Genomic DNA, 27,196 nt, shown 5'->3' with positions numbered 1-27,196 from the left:
TCTCTTTAACAGCAACAGACACTTAGGAGCCACCTACTAGCAACATGGCACCAACATGTTTCTGTTACTGGGAGCTGACAGTACTGAATGATAAGCTTCAAGGGCTACAGCCTGGTGTTTGACAAGGGTGTCAGACTCACCCCATTCCCCTCGTGGGCCAAATCTGAACCAGGCAACAGGGCACAATCTTTACATTCTCCTTTGCCTGAGGAAGGGTGCATGAACCCGAAAGCTTGCATCTAAAGACTTGTTTTTGAACTATCTAGTTGGTCTAATAAAAGATATCCCCCGTCAGGGTATGTGGATTTTGGGGGAGCATTGGACCTGCCCCTACCAAAAATTCTAACTGGTTTTGCCTGTAGACCAACATGGCTACAACCTGGATCCCTCATTGCACTTATTAGGCCATCCTATTCCACCTTAGTCAAGCCTCTGAAAATGTTAATACAAAAGGTGGATGGGTCTTCCTTCTTCTCCTACCCTTTACTGGGGTGGGGGGGAGGTTGTGGCTTAGTCTCATGGCTAAGGTGATGCCATGCTACCAAAGCAGATGCAATGAAGGATTTTCAGGGACTCATACAGGGTGGAACAGACTCATACACAAGTGTCTAATTAGACTCATGCTCAAGTATCTAATTCCACTCGGATGCCTAAAAGGACCTGACCCTATGCTTACTTCTTCTTTATGAGGCCAATAACACACATTTCATAGTGACTGACCTCTAATAAATCAGAATCTAAATACTCTAAATAAGCATAATTATCAAAATAGCCAGAGGTAAGTCTCATGTACTTCAATCAGAAGAGTGTACTTGTGTATGCCCTTGCCTTGAAATATAATCATACTCCAGGCAGTTATTTCCCTAAGGTTTTTGTTATGTGACACAGGATGAACAATTACATACTGTGTAATAACCTGTGTGAGGTTTTAATCGCTGCCACATTTATGGATGGTTTATTTTGACCTTTCATAGCCTTAAACTGATAACTGAAGCAAAGCAAAGTTTACCAGCTCCCCTCAGAAACTATCCAAGTGAGCTTAATCAATGCCCAAACATTAGTAGAGCTTGGATTCCCCAGGGCTGATGTGGAATCCAGTCACTTCCTTTGTCCAGTGGTGTAAGAGTAGAAATGACTTTTACTCTTCCTTTTATTAGGCAAACCAAAATTATTTTTATGAGAAGTTAGAGCCGGATACTGAATTGGTGCAAGCTATCCTGAAGTTAATGGCTTACACTGGATGAGGATCTGATTAACATTTAAGGCTATGATTCTGACACAGTCATTTTTATTAGATTTCATAGTAGAGGTGGAAAAAACAGCAATATCTATCGAAAGGTTAGCAAGCATGCTTGCTGCATGCTGATAACAGCTAAGCAATAGCCATTGAGTGCATCTACCTACTGTGCCTCAACCATGGGAGCTGTAGTTCAAATTAATGCCCCATCCTTTCCTATAGGCTTACATCCCTAGGTAAGCTTCATTTTCCATCATCTACTGCCTTCTTCCATCCAACTGAGTGGCCTGATCCATCATGCAAGTCATAGAGTTTCTTAAAGGACTTAGTTTTCATGAGTTCCATTAACAAAATTGTAGGCTTGCTTATATTACAGGAGCATCTAGAGGGCTCAGCCAAAATCAGAGCTCCATTATGCTGTGCACTGTACCAAGGCACACACAGCATGCCTTGCACTGAGGACTGACAGGTAATCCCTGTTCTGAATGGCATACCATTTAAACAGACAACTGGTGGGAGACAAAGAGGCTTGGTCAAGATTATCTTGTAGTTCAATAGCAGAGATGCAAATAGAATCCAGGTCTCCTCCCAATTCCCTGCCTAATGCCCTAGTCACTAGACCATAAGGCCTCCGAGTAGCTTAGCCAGTTTACAAGATGTCTGAGAGCAAAAAATGCTACTTGGCACAATCTTAAGTTAGTATTTCTTTCCACCTTTCTCATTCAAGCACATATTTGTGGGCAAAAAGGGTACCAAATTTACTCCCTCTGAGCAAACTGTAAGAAAAAAAGCTGCCTCCTTCATGCGTCCTTTGCATATCCATGATTTATGGACTTCCATGTGCCTTCCGTAATCAAGTAATGCTTTGCAGTCCTGCTGCATACGATATGATCACTTGGAATAAAAGACTCAAGGAATCACTGCAATGAAACTAACTTTAATGAAATCCCCTCCTTCAATTCCTAGATGTGCTTGTAAACACAGTGGTGTAATGCCCCTCTCTTGGCTTTTTTTTTTTAGATGCTTAGGAAACTAGATTCTCTCCTCTGGCTTTTCTAAAAGGGAAAGCACATTTGCAAAGCTTGCCTGCAGCAACTCCTGTTCTTTCTGTGGTCTTGTTTAAGCAAACGGCTTTTCAAGTTCTTGAGCAGGCAGTTCCATTTCAGGCTTGGTGACAAAAATGCCTAGAGCAACACTTATAAATTTTATTTGCCACCCTCAGCTGAAACACTAAGACGTAGACACTGTTCAGTTCAAACTAACCGCAGACATTCAGAGGAGTTAGTTGTCGTGATCCAACCGTCATGCTGCCGCTACAAAAGAACAAAAATATACCTATCGGTTGAGTTTGCAGGCCCCATTTCTTGCAGCTGTACACACATGAAAGAAAAGAGGACTGCTTATCCACCTCTTTGCTTTCCCTCCTGTACAGCCACACTTTGGCTTCTCAGTTGTTGCTGTACGCAGCACTGCAGCTCTCAGGATTAGATCCTCAGCAGATTTAACTCAATTTACCTTCATTGACTTCAACTGTCTTTTGTCACCCACTGAGGATATGGCCCTGTGCCTGCAGGCTCAATGCACACACATACGCACACACACAGGTAGATGGAAGATGTCCAGAAAGAAATTTTTGTTCTTGATTCCAATAGCAAAGGAAAAAAAAAATCTTTTTAAAACTTTCCAAAGCAAATGTTCCCAGGGCAAATGAGCTGAATGTAAATGACTGTTTCTGCAGAGCTTTTAATACTGAGGCATGAGTAGATCATCTTTGTTTTTTCTAATTCCTACTATTAACGCATTCTTTATGCGTTGCAGGCACTTATCCTCACTTCTAGTTCACCAGGTACACAGAGGATGCTGTCAGAAATTTGCTCGTTCTGAAATATTTGAAAGCTGCTAGTTCTTACAAGTAATGAGAAGATATTCATTTTATAGCTTATGTGGCTAATCAAGTAACAGAATTTGGAAAAGATTCTCTCATTTGATTATGGAAATGTTAAACTATTGTTAACAAAGGGAAAAGATCCTGTCTCACAATAGTTAGGGCAGAGGGGGAAAGGACAGAAAGAGAAGATGGACTAAGGAAGTTGCACCTTTAACCCCTCTTTCATCACCCTTCTGTGTCTAGAGGTGGTTAAATCAAGGAACCAAAGACATTCCTTCTCTATGAACAGGCAGGATTTTAGTATGACATGCAATTGAGAGAGAGTTCCCAACAATATCACTAGATTTGGATACATGGGAAGGGTTTCAGGGGACAACTCAGGAGTCTGTTTGCAAACCCAGTTCAGAAAAATACCAGAGCAGGATCTGATTCAGTTTGTCAGCTGCATGGGCCCTTCTGTACAGTAACACCAGCGGGACTAAAATTGCTCAGGAAACACTGTGAGTTCTCACCCAAGAAGCTCCCACCGGGCAAGGTAGGTGGGTCATGCCCTACGGAGATCAGCCACAGGCCATGAACACTGACCCTTCCAGGGTGACTCCAGAACCGGTTGGGAATTCCCACAGATCTCAGAGCATCCATAAGGATGTCATGAACACTTTGGATCCAAAAAAGGCCATATCTCAACAGAGCAGTTTGGGATGGCTCTATTAAGGTTGTCATAGCAACACACAGATTTCAAGGGCTAATGTATTACTTAAGTTCTTTCAGGCCAGGACTGTCTTGTTGTTATGTGTGCGCGTAATGTGCCGCAAAGTGGAACTTCTAGGCACCTCTTCAAACAAATAAGAACCACATTAATGATATATTAAAATGAAACTAGTTTTCCTATAATAAAATCATGGGGGGAAAATTTACCAGTTTATCTTAGGGTTTATACTGTTTTCCACAACTATAGTATTGGAACATGTGCCATGTAAATCAGCTGCAAAATCCCTAGCGGATTTCTGGCTCTTTTTAGGGTAAAATCTCTACCTAGACCAGGGCCTGTTGTTGAAAGTAAGATCAGGTTTTGCTCTCTCATCAGCTGGTTAATTAAGTTTAATTTTTGTTATGAGACAAAGGCAAATTGTCAGGTGGCACTCGGGTAGGAATAATATTAATGACACAAGAAAACACCTTGTTGCCTCCTAATAGATATATAGTTTTCCCTCCACATTCAAAAAACAAGAGTGCTTATGTTTAAGAAGATGACATCAGCTGACATAGGCCTACTGGCATTTCACGACAGCTGCAAGTGTAGCTTTATTTATTACTGTTTCTTTTTTTACTTTAAACAACACAAGGATCTCAAGATTTGGCAACTCAGCATCTTCCTATAAAGTGTGCACCAAATCTGCAGGATACCATAGGCTGGTTTTATTGGATTAATTAAAGAAACCTATTAATTTCCGAGTAAATGAAGAACATTTTTAATCATTGCATGTGAACCACTTAGCACATTAACTTGTCCCTCTGAAGTCATTTACTTTACTGTGCCCTCAGTTTGCTTAATCCATAACTGGTCAATAGTATATTAATATTACAGTCTCATTTCAGATCTAAGCATGTCTGAGCCTATTAAACTGTCACCCTGGATTTACTTGCTGGGAAAAATTATCTGCACTCAGAGATAGAGAGAGAGAAGTATTAAAGTGAATCAAGCACTAATGAAATTAATCATAATCATCATAAGTACTTTCAACTGCTATCACCCAGTGGGAGATGCTGTTACAGGAAAGTCTTCCTGCTCTATTGTTTTTATAGCTGAGCTGTGGAGAATACTTTAGCTACTGTTTGTTCCAGAGAGACTGATAACGCTATCAGTGATCCACTGGAATCACTTCTATTTTTATTATTAAGAATCAACCTCAGGGACAACCTTGAAATACAGGCCACTTCATCCAAAGCTTGTTCTACTGAGCTAGTTTAATGTAGGTCAGACCTACTGTAGTTTGTGTTATAATTCATTCAAACTGTGCGGCTCCATCTCATGCTGTTTACTTTTACTGCACTGCTTGTGAACCTAATATATATAATTTACAGGGGCAAAACAATGGGGGAGAGCAAGTCAGAAAAAAATAGATCTATTACTCTATAGCATAAGATACATTTAGATGTAAGGAACCAGTTCTTCATCTGGTGTAAATCAGAATAGCTGAACTGAAGTCAATGGAGCTCTGCTGATTTATACCAGGGGAAGGAGCTTATACTCCGCAATACCAATGCAATGCAAAGTTTTATAAGCCTCTAATAATTCTTTAATTTAAAACTGCCTCTGTTTTTCACAGCAGATGGGTTCTCATAGGCAAAGAGTAATCTGTGGCTTGTTTAATACCTCATCAGACTTTTCAAGGCTTTTTTTTCCTCCCACATGTTCTTTGAATTCCTTAGCTATCTAGGAACTCTGGTATTGAATGGATTAGACAGTTGGTAGAAAGCTCTGATGAAAAAAAAAACCTTGACAATGGCAAAGCAGCAAAATCACAACAGATCAAAAGCAGTTATCTCTGAAAACAAATTTGGTGCTATCCACAATTAAGCAGCATTTGACATTTAAAAAAATATTTGATCAGTGTTTTGGCTTACAGAACTGCTTAAGGGGACTCTGATGTGTAAATGAAATTCAAATGTAGGTTAAATATAGTTCTTTAGGAAAGACTGTACAATTTAAATTAACTAATTATTTGGACAAAATCTGTTATCCTGAAATTAAATGTATTCAAAAGAATATGTCTTTTTACTAACTACATGTGGAAGAGAGATGTTTATCAGAAAATAATTACTTCCCCTCGGAGATCTCGGAGATGCTGTCATCACTCAGAACTATGTAGGAAGGAGAAAAGTTAGCTTATTCATTTATCAAAGATCTAGAGCAGTGATCCTCAACCAGGTGTGGCATTCCAGGGTGTCCTGAGAGCCTTTTAACGGTGATCCAGGATGCCACACAATGCTAGCACTGTTAGGTGTGCACACATGATTCAGAAGATAAACCCAGAGATTTCAACTATGAACCCATGTAAAAACATTCAAAATTATTGTGGTCTTTCTGAGGTCTTTGCAACAGAAGAATTGTTCTATTATTTTTCTGTAGTCAAAAACAATTGAAAACTCAGGGCTGGCATTTTCCAAAGGGTGCTTGAGTATATTGAGTGGTGCCTCGAGTCTAAAAAGAATGAGAAACACTGATATACAGGGAGAATTTTTCTTCCGATATCTCCATATCTCCATGCCATACAACTTAGGGCCTGATTCTGCTAAGTGCTTAAGCATGCTTAACTTTAAGTAATGTGTTTGCTTTCATCTCTATTCAGCAAAAACATGTGTCCTGAATGTTATGCTGGGTCACTGCTGTACAGACTTATAAGGTCATTTAATGTCTTCTACAATGCAGGATTGCTGCCCATGGCAGCTAGAGCAAGATCCTTACCCTTGTTCAGCTCAAATAGTACTCCCTGAGAAACTCTGATAGAACTACCTGCAGTATAAAATACTTTGTAAATAAGGGGATAAGAATCTGACCCACTATATTTTGGCTAATCTATATTTAAATGTTTCAAGTGATGGGCCATCAATCTCTTCCCTTGAAGGTCTTCTCCATAGCCCAACTGATGTCATTGGTAGCTTCTTTTTCTCTGTAATGTTAGGCTACAGCTCTGTTTTTGCTTGCATACACACATTTCAAATAATCTCAGAGTATTCTCCCAGGAGGCCCTGAAGAGTGGAGAACTTGCAGTGCTGATACTATTCAGACAGGAAGGGAGACCTGTGCATACATCTCAGTATGCCCTGCAGGCTCCCTTTGTCTGCCTGGCAACAAATGACAGAAGTGCATAGGGCAGCCCTGATTGGCTAACCCTGCCCACAGTCAGCCTGTGGTGTCAGCATGTACAGATATTTGCTCTCTCAGGAGAAACTCTCATGAAAGTGATCTAACCCTGGTTGTTCCCAGGTTTCTTTTCTCCTGGAGTGACCATTTTTACTCTGGGAGAAAAAGCCTGAACGTTTATACATTCATGATGTCTCCTGGGAGAGCAGTGACTCCCCCAGGAGGAACTGAATGTCTGTACAAGGCCTTTGTTTTGTCCCATTATGCCTCTGCACAAGAAGTACTAGCAACCTGAGGTGAACTGAGAGTGCTGGAGGCAGCCTCCATAAGGACTATAATATCCATCAAGGCATGGAAGGCTAAGGGAAAAGGGAGGGTACACTGAGGAGCCATAGTGGAGCAGGAGTAGCTCAGCCACTAGGAACTATCACGGCATAATTATAGATTGTGTTCTATTTTTCTATGTTACAAAATTCTCTCTCTTTCTGGTATTAATTTCCTTCAACTATTTGTAAGCAGTTACTATCTTTCTCCAGAGCTATCATTAGCAATGTTAAATATAATTCTCTTCATTTTCCTCAGAGGTCTCCCTATCCAGCTCCTCTTCTACTTCTAATTCCTCTCTCCTGACCACCAGCCAATATTTCAGTCTATTTAAAGCCAACCTCTGATGTATGCAATCCTAATATCCAGAATACAGTTCCTGCTCGTAGCTTATATCTAAGCCACCTATGCAATATTGCAATATGTGCTTCATTCTCTTGGATTGCTTGCAAATCCAGTTCCTCCACAGATACCACATTCTTAATCACAGTTTGGACTAGAATTTAATTTACCTAGCATAAGGTTATTCTACACTAGGAGGGACCAAGCTTTTTGACAGGTTACTGCAAATTCAGCTCCACAACTTCTCGTAGGGCCACTCTGATCCTCTTCCCCTGTCCTATCTGCTGCTCTGCTTTCTGCTCCCTACCCCCTCCCTAATCTATGTGCCACACACAGAGGCCACCCATGCCACTTGTGACACACATGCCACAGGCTGACTATCCTTGTTCTACTCAATATATATTTGATAGAAAATGCTGACTTGAAGATGCCAGAAGACAATTATAGGGAAGATCCTGATTGTTTAAAAACTCTGAAATTCACTACATATATCTGAAACTATGCAAACAGCTATGGTTTCTTAGGCAAAAAGAAGAAACTTTGCTTTATATGGCATGTTCCCAACAATAATATCTGTTGGTAAAAAAACGCTGCATGATAATTAGGAAGAGTGCACTGGGGCACAAAACTTGTGTTTGTTAGGCCCAGAGGGGGTTGATCTACATGTGAAAAAAATGCAAGCCACATGCACATGCCATACAAAATATGTAGGAAATTAAAGACTCTTCATTGTTCTTCTTGACAAGTCATTTCTTCATTTGGTGTCTCTATTCAGATTCATTTTATAGAACATGGCTTTATTTTTTAAATAGCAACTTACTACTAATAGTAATAAAGGGAAATATAAATCTGCTGTGCATACACATTGAATCTCATAGATAAGACAGAACACAAGTGATCATTATTAATGTTATTAATGTTAATTTTATTTATTGAATACTAAAATCAATATCTATGGAGCTTTACAAATGACTAGGAAGACAAGGCACCTACTCCAGTGAGTTACAATAGCCAAACAAAACTCATGTTCAGTTTCCATTGAGTAAGAACCATGGAATTTGGCCCTAGGTAGACAAATAATACAGTTGGGTATTTTTCAGAGCACAAGATCGGGATCTGCTCATGTCAGCAAAGTGGTCAGTGCTGGAAGACAATGTGAAAGAAATGAGTATTATAGAGGGATTTAAAGGAGGAAAGACAAGGTCACTGGGAGCCTTTTAGCTGATTACACTGGCCAATAGAGAAGACTTCTCAAGCACAGGAAGAAGGAGACTGCTGCATTCCTTGGGTGAAGCATAGGAAAAAATATAAAGCTGACCCTAGCAGTACTAGACAAGGTCATCAGTAAAAAGAAACAATAAAGTATAAACTGTAAATTAGCTAAAATACAGGAAAAGCTGAACCCAGTAGATATTTGAAGAGGAGGTCAAGGACTTTGCACTTGATGTCATTCCGGTGAATATTTGTATATTGTATTATTTTTAAAATGGGCTCATCCCATTTGCCCTGAGTGAATATTGTATAAAAAACGAGAATATGAACTGATAGCTATCAAAATGGAAATGGACTTCAGTTCCAAAAGGAAGTTAGAAACCCTGTATATCCCAGTTCCAAAAGGAAGTTAGAAACACTGTATATCCCACTGTCAACCCTTTCAGCAAATGTTTGTGTATAGGCAGGTTTTCCGTGACACACACAAATGATGGTGCTTTCTCCTCCCCACAGCTAATACTGTAGCCTGGTGCATTCTGCACTGCCATTAGTTTAGAAGTGTCCTGACAGCACTGCCCAATGCAGGCTACAGTACAATAATGATTTCTGATAACAAAGACATGGATGACTGTGACAAGCCCCATGTTATTATTATTCCTAAACACCCAAAGAGTGCCACTCAGAAGAAAGTCAAAACATGCTTGTACCTCAAATAGCCAACAATTTAAAGTCAGGCACAGCACAAGAAGTAAGGCTCACAAACAATCACAAAGGAAGTGGGAAAGCAGAGAGTTACAGAGTGAAATCAGAGAGAATTTCAAACTTTAAATTAAATATAGGAAAACTTATTTCAGGAATACGAATAGCATTTTAGGATGCATAATAATAAATATAACTGAAGCCGACTCATGCTCTATACTTCGGGATCATCTGAGATGAAAGCTGATAAATAAATCTAAGTCATTGTTTTAGGGTAGAGGAATAGTGGCTAAGGTATTTTGTCATGGTCCAAAATGCCTGAGTCTGAGCCATGGCCTCATGCTTAAAGCTGTCCCCAGTTCACTCAGATGTAAATAGGTACCTGTGATTCAAAGGCAGCTGGACGTGATGCTAGCCACATCACGCCCTTGTATGCTATGAGCTTCTTTCTTTCATAGAGCTTTAAGAGCAAGAACTATCGTCACAATTCTAATTCCAAATTTCCCAACCAGACCAATGTCCTTCTGGAAAGCGAGTATAACTCCAGGATGTTGCCCTCAAGCTTGTACTTGGAGCAGGATGTTATTGTGTGCTCCATGATTTGGTTAGAGTTTCCACAGTTGCAGCCAGGCATGGTTTTTAAGTGCCACTTGTGCATCAGGTGGCCACACTGGCCATGTCCAGTGCGTATCTTGGACATTGGGGTGGATGGTGACAGCCTTCTCATGGCCCACTCTGTTAAATGGTCTCTTGAATTTCTGCATTTTTGAATTCCTGGGTCCACAACTAATGTCACCGAAACAGCAACTGGACACCTTCAACTGGCCTCCCAGTCAATGGAACCAATCTCAAAATTGAAGTAATTGCTAGGAGCTGTTTACCAGTATTGGCCTGGTAGACTGTAGGCATGAAAGGATCGTTTTGGATAGGTACAAGACCAGATTCATTGCTACCATGGAAAGATTAGCACTGTTTGATATGGCACAAAAGAGTCTTGAACTCATTTGCAAGGAAAACAAATGAACTGAAGAAACCTTGTGAATTTGGTCCTGTCTTCTTGTGTTCAGAAAGTGATGAAACTGCCTATAAGTATATTTGTTTAGTGTGGGCAAATCTGAGTTTGCATTCTCACTTGGAGAGATGTTCCTTACTCATCAGTGTAGAGATGCAATGTGGTTACTGCCAGTGGATTCCAATATATTGTACTGTATCCTCTCAAAAGCACAAAATGCAGTCAGGCAGCTAACTACTGTTGGGAGTTAATGGCAGCTGGGTATTTCAACTGCCCTTTTGTGCTTCTGAAAACCTTCCCTCAAGTTTCTGTTAGTGAAAGTATATCTATCAAATCCCTTCTCTTTTCTACTTCACGAAATTCCAGAAAAATCAGCCTCATTTAAGGAAGCTCTCCATGTGTAAGGACCAAACCACTCTTAGGTTCACTTTCAAAGCCCTGTGCATATTGTACATATAATTCTCTAACTTGTCATGCCTTCAGTTTGTTAGCCTCTTAATGAAAGGATCTAATTCTTTCTCTGGCACATTTGATTGCTTGTAAGGCTTAACTAATGGTTCTGTACAAATGAAGACAGTTATCATCATGATTATGGTTATTACATTAATAACAACGTGGTCAGGTACTTTGGAAATAGGAGTGAAAAAACGTATGTATGCAAAGAGAAGCTAGAGACAAGTATCTGATGGTGCTGTAAATTAGTCTACACTATACTTCATGGCTCCAAATTGAGTTTAGGGCCCCATTAGACTAAATACCTAGCATCTGTATAGTCAGAGGCACCCTCTTGTATCAAAGAGTTTTCAGAATCAGTAAGTAAAACCAAGTGAACAAGGACTCGGAGGCACAGAGATGTGAGGCAACTTGCCCAAGGTCACCCAAGCTACATTGACATGGTTGACTTTCCATCCTAGATAGTGGCATCTTCAAGTCATGTTGAGCTGCTCCAGGCAGGTTGCCACCTAATCTGGAGGCTGTGTAGGCAGGTCTGCACAGCCAGACATATGGGCTAATTAGCTCAGAGGTGGCCTAATTGGCACTGTCACTCAGCAGTGCTCATTAGTCAGCACTGGTTTAGAAGGCAGCTCACCTGCAGCTGCACAGCACGCTTGAGGACACCACTGCAGGCACAGTAAGTTAACTGTATAGACATTGCCACACTGAGTCTATGACAGAGCTGGCAATAGGACCCAGACCCCTATCCAGGGTTCTCTGGCCCAAGCTAAACACAAGCTCAAAAATACATTGCTATAATGATCTCTATGGGGCCAGATCTCCTGCTGGTGGAATATGGTATTATTGTAGTGAAGCCTTTACAACTATGCCACTTTATGGCAGCTGCAGTTCTGGGACTGCAGTTGTAAGGCTATGAAGATACCTGTATCAACCAGCAGACATATTATTCATGGATGGTTAGATCTTGGAGGGGAACCTCCAAAGAAAACCTGTTAGTAATGGTTGGAAACGATGTTAGTAATGGTTCAGTAAATGGATTACTTTCCTCTGTAGTTAAACCCCATGCATGCTCCTTTTGTTTTTGCACTCTGAAATCCAATCTACCTGCACACATAGACTCAGTCCAGCAGTGATCAGTGAAATTAATGGAATTATTTTTATTTGGATGGGTATTAGACCAAACCCTAGGAGGCTAAAGTACAAAGGAGGTAAAATCTCCCCTCCAATGAGCATCTCAGGTGCAGTTCTGCTGCTGCCTATTTCACACCTGAGCTGCTGGGCAATAAACTCTCCTCTGGGGCAGTTATATAAGGTACTGGAGTGAATGCCACTGAGTTTTGGTGAACACTGTTGACCACTGCCATTGCAATCTTTTCCATATGAAGAGCAGGCATTACACAGAGTAAGCATGAAGACCAGTACCTCAGCCCATAGTAAGCTCAGGGAAGCTGCTGTGATTCCATAAGAACATAAGAAGTGCCACTGGGTCAGACCAATGGTCCGCCTAGCCCAGCATCTTGTCTCCAATGGTGGCAAGTAACAGATGCTTTAGAAGGCGAGTATATGTATGGGGCATATCTAGTGTAATACATCCCCTGACATGCCCTTCCTGACATCCACCATCATTGGTTTAGGGATGTCTGAGGCTATATAGCTGCCTCTTGTATTTAACAGCTCTCAGTGGACCTGTCCTCTATCAATTTGTCTAATCTCTTTCTGAACCCAGTTCTATTATCTGCCTCTATAACCTCCGGTGGCAACAAGTTCCACAAGTTAATTACTGCTCCTCTGTACAGCCGCTATTTAGAACTACTCTGTCATTTAAATCTTGATTATCTAATCCTCACAAGTAATCTACAAGTCAAGAACTATCCCCCAAAATATTACACAGCAAATAATTTCCAATATAACAGGCATTTGAGTTAATTTTGATCTGCTTCCTAATAATTCGCTAATAAAATAAGGAAGACAATTTCTCCACTAAAGTATTCATTGCATATCATTCACTCAGTTCCACAGACTCCCATTGACTTCAGTGGGCTTTGGATGCAGTCCTTACTGAATACCTTGTCAGCTACATGAAGAGAAATGTGTAGCAAAAGCTGCTCCAGCTACCAGCGAAATTGCGTTAGATCCCCAACATGCCAATGGGAGGCTGGCACCTCAAAGAAGTGACAATACTTTTGATTTTAGCCTGCATAGCAAATCAGCATCCAGCAGTGAATGTGTTAAATCAAATGTAGATTGGGCTTGCCTGTTTATTCATTTAGGACCTGATTTTCGAAACTGATGAGCACCCAAAACTCCAGTCAAAATCCATCTTTGAAAAGGAAACAGCGGTCTATGCCCTAAACATTCTCTGGCATTTTTCCATAGACAGCCAAAAGCTCATTAGCTTCCCTTAGAAAGATACTGATCTGTAGTTCATCATAAATTTCAAGAAAACACATTTGATTTCCTGTACTGGAAGGTATTTCCCTGCAAAATTAATAGCTGTGTGGTTTATATCTCTACAAGATTCCTATTTTCTGACAGTCTATAGCTAGAACAAACCAGATATCTTAATATGGAAACAGTTCCATTTTCATTTCATTTGCAAAGCCTCAGAAAAAAGCAGGAGGGAATACAGATAGGAAGTTTACACTGATGATCATACCGAAGGAAAAGCAGGCAAAGCAAAGAAACTATCTCAATTAAGCAAGTTGCGAGCAAATTAAAAATAAACTTAAAACTGACAGCCCAGCATTAGCCTTAATGGCATCTGCACAAACAGCTGTAGCTCCCCTGTGTAAAATGTACTGGATACAGCAGTGAATTTGTTTGAACTTGCCCAGTCAGGCAGCCTGGTCTAACAAAGGAATGGTTAATGACTGCTGGTAAATAATGGAAGACTTCAGAAATGTGGCTATCTAGGGTCTTTATCTGGTAGCAGGTCTTAAAGCTTTGCCCTGCTAGAATCAGCGCCTATGGCTTCTAATGTTGGAATTCTCCTATTCAAAATCAGTACAAACCTTTCCATAATTTTAGGATATAAATTGCGGGGGGGCGGTTAGTAGGGTGAACATCCTAATTGGTTTGCTTGGTAGACTGCACAGATTGATTATCTTTTTATTTACCTTTATTCTTTCTCAAGCATTTGTGTTTAAAAAGCCTAATATGCCCTATCAAAAAGGATTATGTATAATTGGTTTGAATCTCATCTTCTTGAAGCTGATGCCGGTCTGCATACCAGTGTGTTCAATTAGGAAGTTTGTATTTTGGGCAGCACCTAATAAAATCCCCGGAGAGATGAAAAAGTTGCACTTAATGCCACCTCTTATTTTTTTCATAGAGGAAAAAGGTTGAATGTTTCTGGGCTTGATTAAGACCATTTAGTGGAGATTTATTGGAAAGCATTCTATGTGTTTTCTGTATTAACTTCTTAGATCACAGCAAGTGGCTTTTGAAGTTCACTGAGGGCTGGAGGAGTGCTCTTTGGTGAGGGACCTACCACGCCAGGCTAATTTCCGAGAGAGGATGCAACATGGTCAGCCAAATTATCCAGTAGAAATTAACACAAGAGGATTATTAAATGCGAGGATGCTAGCAGACTTGAAAAGCTTGCAGTTTTTTTATGGATCCCTTTCTGCTACAGAAAGAAAAATCAGAGAAAAGAATGCATTTGCCAGGACTCAATCTTAGATATTTGGTGTGTAGACAGGACATTAAAAATAAGGGAAATGATTTACTGCTTTATTCACCCTCTTCTCTACCCTCTGGTTCTCACAGCTCCCCTCCAGCTGATGGTGCTCCTGGCACCAAGATTTCACACACAATCCCTCCCCATCCCCCTGCCCTGCCTCCCCTCCCCGTAGTTGCAGCAAATGGATTTCCTTCCCACTAGGTAACCAAGCCCGATTCAGAAATCGTTATTCCATTTATGGCAGGACTACCCTCTGCCAGACGAGGGCAGCCTGTTTCAGAAAGTCATTTCAGTAGAGGCTCTCTGGGGGATGTAATGAAAGGATGCATTGGCCTTTCTACCTGTCTACCTGGCTTCACCCATTTTGTGATCTGTGCCTAGCAGGTGCCTTGTCCTGTTGTCACCTCTGATTCCCAGGCCCACCTGGAGCTAACAAGGTCCAGGGTGTTTCAAACACAAACACTCTTTTAAAAAGAAACAACTCTCCTTTCTAATTTTAAGGTAAAAGTGTCTTCAGCAAAAGAGGCTGGGCTCAAACCCCAGAATTCAGACCCAGTATTCAAATATCCCAGCATCAGGAGCACACAGATGTATGGTTTGAGTCCATTCCATTATTAAGATAAGGGGCAATTTGCAAATTCAGAGCTGGACCAGCCTGGAACACACCTGACGATAGGGGAAAAGAAAGAGAAACATCCACTTCCCTACTGTTATTGCTTTGATAGGAATACCACAATTGATAAATGAAACTGCAGGGAAGAAAAAAATCACTAGACTCCCAGTTAGGTCTGACAACTATAAACATGGTCTAGTAATAAGCCATAAATTTTATTTCATTCCCTAAGGAGACTTGATTGCCACAAGGACTAACATACCAGAAGCCTCTCCTAATAGTTAAGTAACTTGAACGCACTGGCAGCTTCTTTGATTCATAATCTAAAAGAAACCGTTTATGTTTATAGAAACAAATGGGTCGCATCAGAAATACCAGTCAGGTCAATTTTCCGTGCTCCATACGTCTCCAGAATGTCTCTTTTTAAATCCTAATACATCTTGAACAGCAAAAACACAACTTCACTGCATTATTTAGGGGCATTAAAAGCCATTTTCACCTCAGTTCCTTTAAAGTGATGTTCACCACCACTACAATTCACTCTCACAGGATCAGCAAGGTGGGAAAGATGGCCCCGGACAGGATGTGAGAAGAGATACATTTTCCTGAAATAATCAGAAAACACCAAGCCCAGGGCTCTCCTGAAGGCAACTAAGGGCCTTTCCAGCTGAAGTCTACAGTACAAATGCAATTTGTGACTGTTTGTAGACAAAAAGAGAGGCGTGTGTGCATAACACTTTAAAGCAGGCTAAATGCTTGGGAACTGCTTTAATGGTGTTGGTGTTGGCACCAGCCCGGGAATGCAGGCTCTGCCCAAGAAAAGCGGTGAGCCTGATTCCCCCCCACCTCGAAGCCTGCTTGCCTGATCTGTGCAGGGGCTTGGTGCCCCCTGGCACCATGTGGGCCAGGTGCCTGCAGGCAGGTGCCGCCTAGGGCAGGGGGCACCACTGCCACAGAGGGAAGCACCAGCCCCTCCCCTCCCACAACCCAGGACTGCTCTGCCCGCTGGCAGCTTGCCCTCCCCTCCCCTCCCCTCACAGGTAAGGTGTGTGCACAACATGGGGGTTTAATCAGCCCTAAATCGAAGCCGTGCTTTTTAAAACCCACCGCTTCAATTTAGGGCCCCTGTTTCATCTATACGTGCTACATCAAAAACCTCCGAAGCCCTTTCAGAACCCAAGCTGTCCACCCATTACTGCTATGCTCCGTTACTCCCTCCCAACTTCACACACTCACCGAGCTACCTTGCAGCACAGCTCCTGGAGTCACACTTGTTAGGGCAGTGATTGTTCCTTACAAGGAGCACTACAGTGCAGGTACCCACGAAAACCAACGTGCGCTGTGTATTCTGTTATTAGGTCCTGGGTGGATTCTTCTTGATGCTGTTGTCAAACGATTCTGTACAATCCACCTTTATTTTATCTACAGACAAGAAAAACACATTATAAGGGGAATATCCTTGTTTACAGCAATTTCTGAAGCCCAGATAAGCTGCGCTTATTCAGTATGCTACCAGAAGGAAACTGTGTGCATTGTTTTATTCACAACAGAGCTAAATAGGTAACAAATAATGAACCCAAAGTATTTCCTTACTGAACTCAGCCCAAAGCACTTAAAAAGTTTTCTAATATAAAATAATATACCGTGAAGTGGAAATCTTTCAGATATTTTGTCATTTTAAGCTATAGTAATATATTTTCCCTAGGAAAATATAACAGTATACCCACTGTATGCTTTTTGTTTTCTATTTAATCTGTGATGCATATCTGAATGGAATTTTTGCCTATAATTCTATAAAATTTACTCTGAACTGCTTCTTATGCTCTAGCGATCACAACTCTGTTTTAAGGATTGGCTCTTATTTTTCAATCTTCTCTTCAATGCCCTTTTACTGTATTGGAATAGCAGGAGTAAGAGAAATGCAATTTTTGGCACTTTTAACCCTCTCTTTCCTATAGAGGAAAAAAAGAATTCCTTATTTCACACAAGGAAGTGAAAATGGTTCTACTAAAATGATGGAACTATATAATAGAGAAAAATGGGTAAAAGTGATGGTTGAGATTTTAGTTATTTTTACCCACTAAGTCACAACTTTAAGAATTACTGGAAAACTTAGGAAGCTGGGCACTAGGGGCCAGACTCGGTTCTACCTATTAGGTACATAAGTGGATTTAGGTGCCTTAGTGCCACACTGCTCCAATCCCTGGGAAGCTCTTAGTACAAAAGTTTGGTGGGTTCTCCTCCTCCTCCTTCCTGCTTTTTGGTATCCAAATCTTAAAGTTCAGATGGTGGCATGTTACAAAAGCAGATTATTTCACGGATTTTCAGGGATTTAAGCAGGGTGAAATAGGATTGCATTTAGGCAGCTACTAAGTGGAATAGGATTTGGCCTTAGATCTTCAGTGGGCATGAACATCTAAAGCCATAGGTGGGCATCTAAGGCCATAGGTTTGTTGGCTTCCATACTGACCTGTATGTGTCTAACTAGACATATGCTGAGAATCTAGCACTTGACCTCTGGCCTGTGACATCTAAAAAAGGGTTACCCTTTTTAGATGTCTCTATGTCAATCAGAGAGAAACAGGGCTGGAAAGAACCCCTCATGGTCATATAGTTTAATCCCTGCCTAAAGCACCATCATTCCTATCCAAGTGATTCTATACAAGTCCACTGTCTAACCTTTTATTAAAACTACAAGTCAACCATGACAAAAACCACAAGACAACACCCTAACAAGCCACAGGAAAAACAGGGGGACCACAGTGGCAATGTCCTTCTGCTGCAAAGGCTGTTAAAATATGATTAAGATATCCAAGGAAGAGGACCATACCCCCTGCTACAGTGGAAGGCAAAAGTCCCACTGTCCGTATCAATCTGAACATAGGGTAAAAAATGTTCCTGGCCCCAAATACAGTGATTAGTCTGACCCTGAGTGCAGGGGCAAGACTCTCTGTCTAGGAACCTCTAGGTTTAAGTTCCAGCAGGAGCATTGGCACAGCCCCGTCAAAACCACAGCTGCAAGCCTTAGCTGCAACCAACACCCAAAGCATCTGAGGAAAACTTTAAAAAAATCCCTGACACATGTAGCAGAAGGAGGACAGGGGGGGCAAATTCCCCCTCAGCCCAATGTAGCAACCAACAAAGTCTAGAAACATAGGAAATACCCATAGTAGACCATAGGCATGTGCTTAATGTGCATATCAAAATGCCACTTGACCAAATGGTCCTCAGATCCTCTGCTTTAGTTTAGGAAGTGGCTTTGTTGGCTTTTAGTCTAAACTTAAACTTGTATCAAACATTTGAACCATCATCTTTAAGCAAGGCAATTACTGCTCCACAGTGGCTACATTGGCTCACCCATTATGATGTTTTGCAGCTTCATCAGCACAGGAATACAATCCCTTGGGCTCTGTAGAGGATGTTGTTTCTTGTATGTTTCTAAACCGTCTGAATTAGTTACCTATTTGTCATATGAAAGCTGGGAGACTCATCCTCCTAGGACCAGGTGAGCCCATGATCTTCATGGAAGCAGCAGCGACGCCCCCTTGATTGCTGCAGACAGAGCAGCTTGCCCCTTGCCTACGGGCTTTCCTGAGTCCCTCATATCTAGCCTCAGCACAGACAGCGACTGGGGTGGGCTGATGCATACATGAAGCACCTCTGATTGCTGCTAGGAAAGAAGGGTCTAACAGGGCCACGAGAGGGAGAGGGGGAAATTCTCCCCAGAATGAGGTGCTGGCTAAAACAGGACATCCAGTTGCACTACTAGTCATTGCCTTGAACCTCCTGGGTGTTCAGCACATGGGATAAGAGAGAGCCAGATGTCTGCCGTCCCCTGCCAGAAGTAAACAAAGGATGTCTGAAGTCCTTCTGTCTTTGAAGTAAACATGACTTTAAACAAAAATACATAAAACAGGGCACAGATATTTATAGGAAATAAAATGTACAAGGAAAGCAATGCAGGGCTAGAACGCAGTATGTAAGCAGCTAAGAATCTAAAGCAAACAAAAGGGTCACCCTTCCTAAGGCAGCCCTTACCCATGGTTTGTACTGAGGTATGCCCCCATTTAAACATCTCCGTGTCTGCAAACACAAGAGCTGTGTCTACACACTGAGCCTGCAGTACCAGTTGATTTATTTAAATCAGTGCAACTTTGTCCATGGACACCCTTACGCCCTTTCAACCCTGGCTTGCATCATTGCATTACTGATGTAAGTGTTCAAATATGAGGTTGCGCCAGTTTAAATAAACTGATGCACATTAGACCTTCCCTTGAACTGATGTAATTTTGTGTCTAATCAGGCCCTAAGTCACACACCAGCCCTGTAAGGTGTGGCTCCAGGATTTCTGTATGTGACTAAAGTGCTACACAGAAAGGTTATTTGGCATACCCACGGCTACATGCTGAAATGATTCAGTTGCAAAGCGAGAAAAAGAACCCAGGAGTCCTGTTTTCAAGTCTTATGCTCAGGTCATAGGACCCTGAAAATTACCACTGACTTTATAACTGCCTTAAGTATTTACTAAGACGATTCTCTCCAGATTCGGAGGAAAGTAATCCATTTACTGAACCATCACTAACACCATTTCCAACAGCACCCAGGTTTTCTTTGGAGGTTCCCCTCCAAGGACTAACCAGATGCACTCGTTAGAAAACTTGGTCTTAACTGTCACACTCCGAGCTCCAAAGGTCGCAGCAGTTTTAGTTGGCCTCAAACACCGGGGGCAGAATGACTGAAAATGAAGTCTTGATCTCATCTGTAAATCTAGCTGTGGATGGCTCCCAGCCTCCATTTCCCCAGTTGTAAAATGTGATCACATATATGGATCTCACAGGGGTATTATGAGGATTAATTGAGAATGTCTGTACAGTGCTTTGGAGGGTGAGAAAGTGCTAAGTCTTACCCCGTTCCTTCCAAAAAGCACCATCTCATTTTGTGGGCATGTATTTTTTCCTCCCTTTGTACTGAATTTTGCGCCTGAGAAAGGGACTCCCAAATCATGTTTTCCTTAATCCCAGTTTGGAGGAAATGAACTCCTGCTTTCCTATTACTGTACATCACAACAGGTTGCAGCAGCCTTGTCACATTATGTGGCAAGGCTCCTGGTGAGACAGGGGCTGAGTGCCCTAGATCTAAAAATGATCATGAGTGGTAGGGGGCGTCACCCACAAAAGTAGCCTCTCGCCCTCCAAGACAGACAGCTGGTTCTCCCATGAGCGGTTTGGGGTTATTTTTTCCCTGATAAATTTGTCACATCTCTCCCATTAACAGTCCATCACAGGTAGGAAAATCAGAGAAGCATTTTCAGATTGTATTGTGCAAGTATGTCAGGCTGGGGGTGCCGGTACAGAGAACATATAGCACTGATCTCTCTTACCCCATTTGTTTATTTTTGCAGTTTTGCTGCAAAACTAATAGATTCATTATGCTGCAGCTCCAGCTTAAGGCATTCTACATCTGCCACGGCTGAAAATGGTCACGTATTATTTTGTCACATAGCTAACCAAGCTAGCATTTGCTCTTCCCCTACAAAAGGAAGATGAGAGACCTGTTCCCCCAGCACATTTCTTACACTTAAAGAATTCTTTGTTAATAAGCCAAGCCTAGTATTTTAACAACTGCAAGGTGGAGGGTTGAAGCAGTAATATGCCTTAAGGTCATGTGGCACATGGTCGTATTTTAATTACCACTGCCTGAAGCTATCTCCACAGGTATGTTTCCTTCCTGCATAAAACATGAAGCCGGGAGTGATTTCAGAGTACACTGTCAAATACTCTATGAATCCAACAGGATGTGCACAGTCTTTAAACCAAGGGCAAATTTTATTTCAGTATTTTATCTCTGAAGCTCAGGGGGGCACGAGAAAGAGCCACTTTGCTGTTTGTAAACTAATAACGTTCCACAACACAAGGTGTATCATATGTTCGAAAGATCTTTCATTTCCTTGATAAATACACACGCACATCAAGCCCTCAACACCAATATCCTTTCAATAAGAGCTAACCTTATATGGTCACTACATGATACATGATTTATAAGATGTCATGTTAAAGTAAACTCAAACTCCCAAAATACACTGAAGGAAATGGTTGTCTGGTTCCATATGGTGTTTTCATGTTTCTATTAAAGCCAGATTATTTAAACACAATGGACACTGGTATAGGCTTTTCGGTCTAAAAGATGAAGAGGGTCCTGTCCATTCCATCTGCACCAACAACGTGAAAACTGCCTGCAATACGAGCATGGTTAAATACTTAGGGTCACCTTCCTGCCAGGGTTTTACAAAAGCACTTCTCCTTCAGAACATGTGTGTATAAATAGAGTATTTAAATCCAGTATCACCCTGATATTCTTGAGAAGAATAGAGAGGTCTTCATCATCAACAGAAAGATCAGCCCCCGACAGGCAATTGCCTTAATATGAGGCTGTCTTGGCAACCTTGCTGCCAAATACTTGTTTGGACATTCAGCATTCAAATTTAAGACTGGATTTCTTTGGAGTCAGGTTCTCAGCTCTTCAGACTGAGGACGAGGGCTTCGTTACACCATTTGCACACACATTTTCCATATGAGATTTTAGTGTCTACCTTAAATAAATAAACACTTGGCTTATTTATTATGGATGATCAAAAATCTAGGGCATCAAAATCATTTTCTCTCTGACTTTTCCACTCTGTTCTCATTCACTGACGCTTCCTACAAAGAATGCTACTAAGAGAGACTACTTCAGGGACTCCCATAGCCAGCTCTTGCCAAGCTCCACCCAACAACAGAAACCTGATGCAAATGCTCTAAAGGTGGCTGAATTATATTTTTCCTTACCTTTAGGGGGCAACCATTCACCACCGCACTGACTGAATGGCAACTGCCTGTCTCAGCTCAAGCCTAGAAAAAAACTGCGTCCTTACGGCAGGGTGAAATCTAAAACTGGAGCCAATTTAAACTTGCATTGCCCTGGGTCAATGCACATATATTGTAGATTGCTGCACAAAGCTCACATACTTGCTTTTAAGTTATTTTTAAAATCCTCTGCCCAAAATTTCCATTGTAACAGGCTGGCTGAATCCTGAAGCTGGAATAAATGCATGAAGTATGAGTTACCCTGCATTACCTAAAGTAGTACCTCAGGCCAACTTATCCCAGATCTGCTCAAGATGTCCTTTCACATGGTATATCAGGGTATTCAAACAGCTAACTCTTTCCATCTATTCCACTGTGTCCAGTGCAATTCATGCCAGTTGCACCTTTACAAACATCTTCAGTTAGGGTTTTTTCATTCCAAAGTTCACCAGAATCAATATATGTTTCCTTTTTACTCCAATGGGCTATGGCTCAGGCCCTTATATGTCCTTTGGTGCCTTCATTTTACTAATATAGGTGCTCTCTGGGGCTTGTGTAAATCAGTAAGGGCAGAGGAAACATCCTGTGTTCCTGGGGATGCCTTGCCTTATATTGCAGTGCAAGTTTTATTACTGTTCAGATTGAAGAAAACCACTGTTGGGTATGATAGCATTTCTGTAAACAGCACGGCCGAATTCATGGCTTTTCTTTACAGCAATCAGAATGCTTTACATTTAACGTTCTATGTATAGGACAAATTCTTTACACAATACATTTCCATTCATAGAGTGGAGAAGCCAACATGCCTGCAGTTGCACAGCCCTTTATGGTATATAATCAGGCAAGCTAAAATGTGTGTTGATATGTTGAAAACTGATACCAGGCCCCTAAACACTGCAGGTCATTTCACAAACTACAGCAGAAAGTTTTATATTCCCAGATACTTTCTTAACATTAATGAGGCATTTTCTGCCATCTCTATGTATAAATTGGCATAGCTGTGTTGACCTCAGAGGAACATGTTGATTCATGCCAGCGAAAGATATGGTCCTTTAGCTTCACTCAACAAGGGTTTCAAAAGTATGGGGCCCTGTTCTCTCTACTCTTTACCTTGTATATCTTTACAAACTGCATATAAAATGCTGCCTCTGCAAACAATCTTATGTATAGTCCATGACAGCAGAGCAACAGACAAAGGGTTCCAGTCTAAATAAAAAGCAGGGGAGGGTATCTATCACTTCACAACCAGACTACAATTCAGAATAAATAAAAATTAAAATGTTATGTTTTGGAAGCCGAACCTAAGCACAGCTCTACAATGTTGCATAAGAAATTTGATGGCAAAGCCGTAGTATTAAACATAAATCTTCTAAAAATTAATTAGCAAACAGAGATATGCAGTTAGCTATTTTCTTCATAATGATACATTATAACCTAGGAGACTAAAGCTCAGGTCGTCAGTGGGTGTAATCAGCCTAATTTCACTAAAATCAATGATAATCTACTGCAGCCTGTCTCTGTTGCAGAAGGGACATGGCCCTCTTCCTTTGATCTCTCGAGTTTATTTTAGCATCCTTTGCAACAGTGGGTCACTGACAGCCCTCAATCCCCTGCTTTACCTGTCACAGGTTAGGGTGCTTTAGCATCTTGGGGCAATATGCCTTGTAGTTTTGTGACAGTCTTTGACAAGGTTCCCCATCAGAGGTTCTTAATTAAATAAGGTAGGTACAGGATTAAAGGTAACAGCCATTTATGGAGTAAAAATTGGCTTATAGATAGAAAGCAAAGAGTGAGTACAAATGGTCAGTTTTCAGGATGGAAAGAAGTAAACCGTGGGGTCCCCAAAGGATTTGTGTTGGGACCAGTGCTGTTTAACACATTCATAAATGATCTGGAAAAGAAGGTGAGTAGCGAGGTGGCCAAATGAGTGGATGACACAAAATTATTCAAAGTGGTAAGCTAGGGACAGACATTGAAAAAGCCTGAGCCTGAATTGATTCAATCTTTGCAGGTTAGTCTAACCTGGGTAGGCTGAACGAGTTTGTAACCACACAGACATCACCTCTGGACTGAAGAAAAACAGGCACATGCCTTCAGTGGCTCAAGCTAGAAGCCAGGGGGTCCTCGAGCAGCCTCCCCTTGCCTTCCACCCAGCTTAGCTGAGAGGAGGCATGGCCAGGCCCTGGCAGGACCCTCTGATTAGGACAGGGCTCCCTCCCCACCTTGCTGGAGCACCGATGGAGCCAGCAGGGAGTTATACAGCATTCACTTACACAACAGGGAGTTTACACAGTGTTTATCAATCCATCAAGGAAAAAAAAAAGCCTCCCTCATTAGTTCAAGCTCTTCTATTAGCTCCAAAAAGCCCTAAGTGGACACTGTCCTGTCTGCTAGGCTTGTGCGGCTAGTATTCACTTCGGATTCAGATTCAGCCAATTCGGGGGACAGTGATTCAATTCAGTGATTCAAAACATTGTCCTGAATCGATTCGGCTGAATCTGATTAAGAGATTCAGCTGCCATCAAATCAACTGAATCTCCAAATTGAACCGGCCCCATCCCTCGCCCACTCTCCCAGCCCCATCAATGGGTGTCCCGCCTGGCCTCACACTCACTGGCTCCTGCCAGATAGAGAGGCGATTCCTGCTGCCCCCCACAGCCCTGTGCTGCATGGCGGGGGTGGGGGGGGGCTCTGCCATGAGTCGAGAGGCTCCAATGGCCCCTACAATAGCTGGTGAGTGTAGAGTTTTGTTGTTTTTTTTTAAGTGCCAGGACATTGGGGCCCAGCAGGGCAGCCATTGACAGGGCTGGGAAAGTGGGTGGGAGTCAGGGGGCACTCGGGGGGGGAGCAGGCAGGGGATGGGGCCTGGTGGTGGTCCCCCATGGTTCCCACCCCCCTCCTCCATCCCCCTCATCCCCATTAAACTAGGAAGGGGCCTGGGACAGACATTGCATAAACTGGTTTGACCCAAGTCAGTTAAATCTGATACTACAGTCAATCAGGTTTATCTCAAACCAGTTTCAGTCATTTTCAAACTGGTTTATGTGCACTGAACTTGTTATGTGCACATGTTCTCTTACAGGTTTAAAGCAGTTTCTGATCACTTAAACCAGTGTATGTGTAATGTGTGTACCTAGCTGTAAAAACCAAGGCAGACCGTGAGGAACTATAGAAGGACCTAGCACGATTAAGCAAATAGGTAACTAAATGGCAGATTAAATTTGATGTAGATGTAGTAATGCACATGGGCAAAATAACCCAAATTATACCTATACTATGATGGGTTCTACATTAATTTAAGCTACACAGAGGAAAGAGATCTGGGAGTCACTGAAGACAGCTCGCTAAAAATATCAACTCAGTGTTCAGCAGCCATGAAAAAGGCAAACAAGTATGGTAAACAAAACAAAAAATATCACTATGCCTCTTTGTAAATCCATGCTGTGTCCACACCTTGAAGCTTGAATACCGTATCCAGGTCTGGGTCCCACATCTCCAAAAGGATATAGAAAAAATAGAGAAGGGCAACAAAAATGATTAGTGGTTTGGAAGGGCTTCCATCTGAGGACAGGCTAAAGAAGCTAGGCCTATTCCAGTTAGAAAAGAGATGCTTGAGGGAGGACTTAATTAGAGTTTACAAAACACTAAGTAGTGGAGAGAAAGCAAATAGGGATTTATTATTTACTCTGTCACAATACAAGAACGAGGGGTCACAAAGTGAAACAAGTAGGTAGTAAGTTCTTTTTTACACAATGTGTCATAGAAATGTGGAACTCATTGCCACTAGATGTTATGGAAGCTGACAGTTTAGCCAGATTCAAAAAGGGTTTGAACAAATTATTGGAGGAAAGGGGCATCAGTAGCTACTGAGCATGGGTGTTAGGAATACAGTCTCTAGATCAGAACTTCCTAAACTTTAAATGCCAGAGGCTGCAAGTGAGATAGGGACAGTGGAAAAACCCTGGTCATATACAGTTTGCTTTCCTTTCCAGCAGCATCCATGCTCTGCCACTGCGTGACACAGGATACTGAGCAAGATGGACCTATGCTGTTACCCAGTAAATGGCAATTCTTATGTTCTTATGACAGGGTTCATTGTGTAGTGTTAGTACTTGTATGGGACGGTTTGGATAAGAATGATCCCCCTTCAAGCAGGGGGCTGGACTAGATGACCTCCAGAGGTCCCTTCCAGCCCTACTTTTATTTGCTTCTATGATGTTATGAGCTGAAAATCTGGTCCTCAACACTTGAAGTCAGATTTGTACATAGGGTTATGTTTGGAAAAAGATTATATGTTACAGCTTCGATTCAGAAGCCTCATAGAGAGAATATCAGCTGTGGATCCCGACAACTCTATACTCCGATTTATTGGTGTGATCTCCCATTGTTACTTCTGCTACTTCATACTCTAATTGTAACATCATTTCACATCTACACCTGTGCACTTGAGCGTTGAGGTTATTGTTTTTGCTGGTAAGATCTCCATGTCTGTGTTCCTTAGTTTTTAGGGCTGCTTTTTTAATATGTAGGGCCAGATATGCTTCTAGTGTAAGCTGGCATGACTTCAGTGAAGCTACAGTACAGATACTTACATCAGCTAAAGAACTGCCCCCTTTCCTTTATCATGCCTTGCTTGCAATGTGTTTCTGTCTTGTCAGCATTGGTTAGCACTGCAATTACCTGTCTTGGGTTTTTTTTTTTAATTATACCAAGTTTCAGCACAAATGAAAATGTTCTTCTGAACTTCAGACCTATTTTATTCTAATGACACAGAAATAAAGTGCCGCTACAAGGGCTGAGTAACATTATGAACCAGAATCTGTGAGAACTGTAAAGAACAGTATTATTCCTTAGCTTATTAACTTGCTATTTACTGTGGTGGAGTTAAGATTAAAATGCTTTAGTGTTTACTGAAGCAGCATAGTCAGTACCTAACAGCATGTTATTTTGTGCACACTGTTTAACATTCTTTATTGCTCTAACTCATAAGGTTTATTTGAAATCAGTGGAGGAATTCAGCC

General features: G+C 41.6%; 1 long non-coding RNA gene across 4 annotated transcripts in view; it reads right to left on the bottom strand.

Moving 5' to 3' along the window:
• LOC149872258 (uncharacterized) overlaps positions 1-27,196 on the bottom strand; it is a 226,687-nt gene that overhangs the window by 43,060 nt on the left and 156,431 nt on the right. For all 4 annotated transcript variants that reach the window (XR_016440607.1, XR_016440606.1, XR_016440609.1 and 1 more), the window contains one exon: positions 16,570-16,755. This is a non-coding gene — a long non-coding RNA (uncharacterized LOC149872258). The remainder of the gene's footprint in view (positions 1-16,569; positions 16,756-27,196) is intronic.

This window comes from Crocodylus siamensis, chromosome 2 (assembly GCF_052110815.1).
Source record: "Crocodylus siamensis isolate JL-2025a chromosome 2, ASM5211081v1, whole genome shotgun sequence".
NCBI lineage: Eukaryota > Metazoa > Chordata > Crocodylia > Crocodylidae > Crocodylus > Crocodylus siamensis.
Note: the sequence above shows the minus strand (reverse complement) of the source record. Positions and strands in the feature narration are given on the sequence as shown.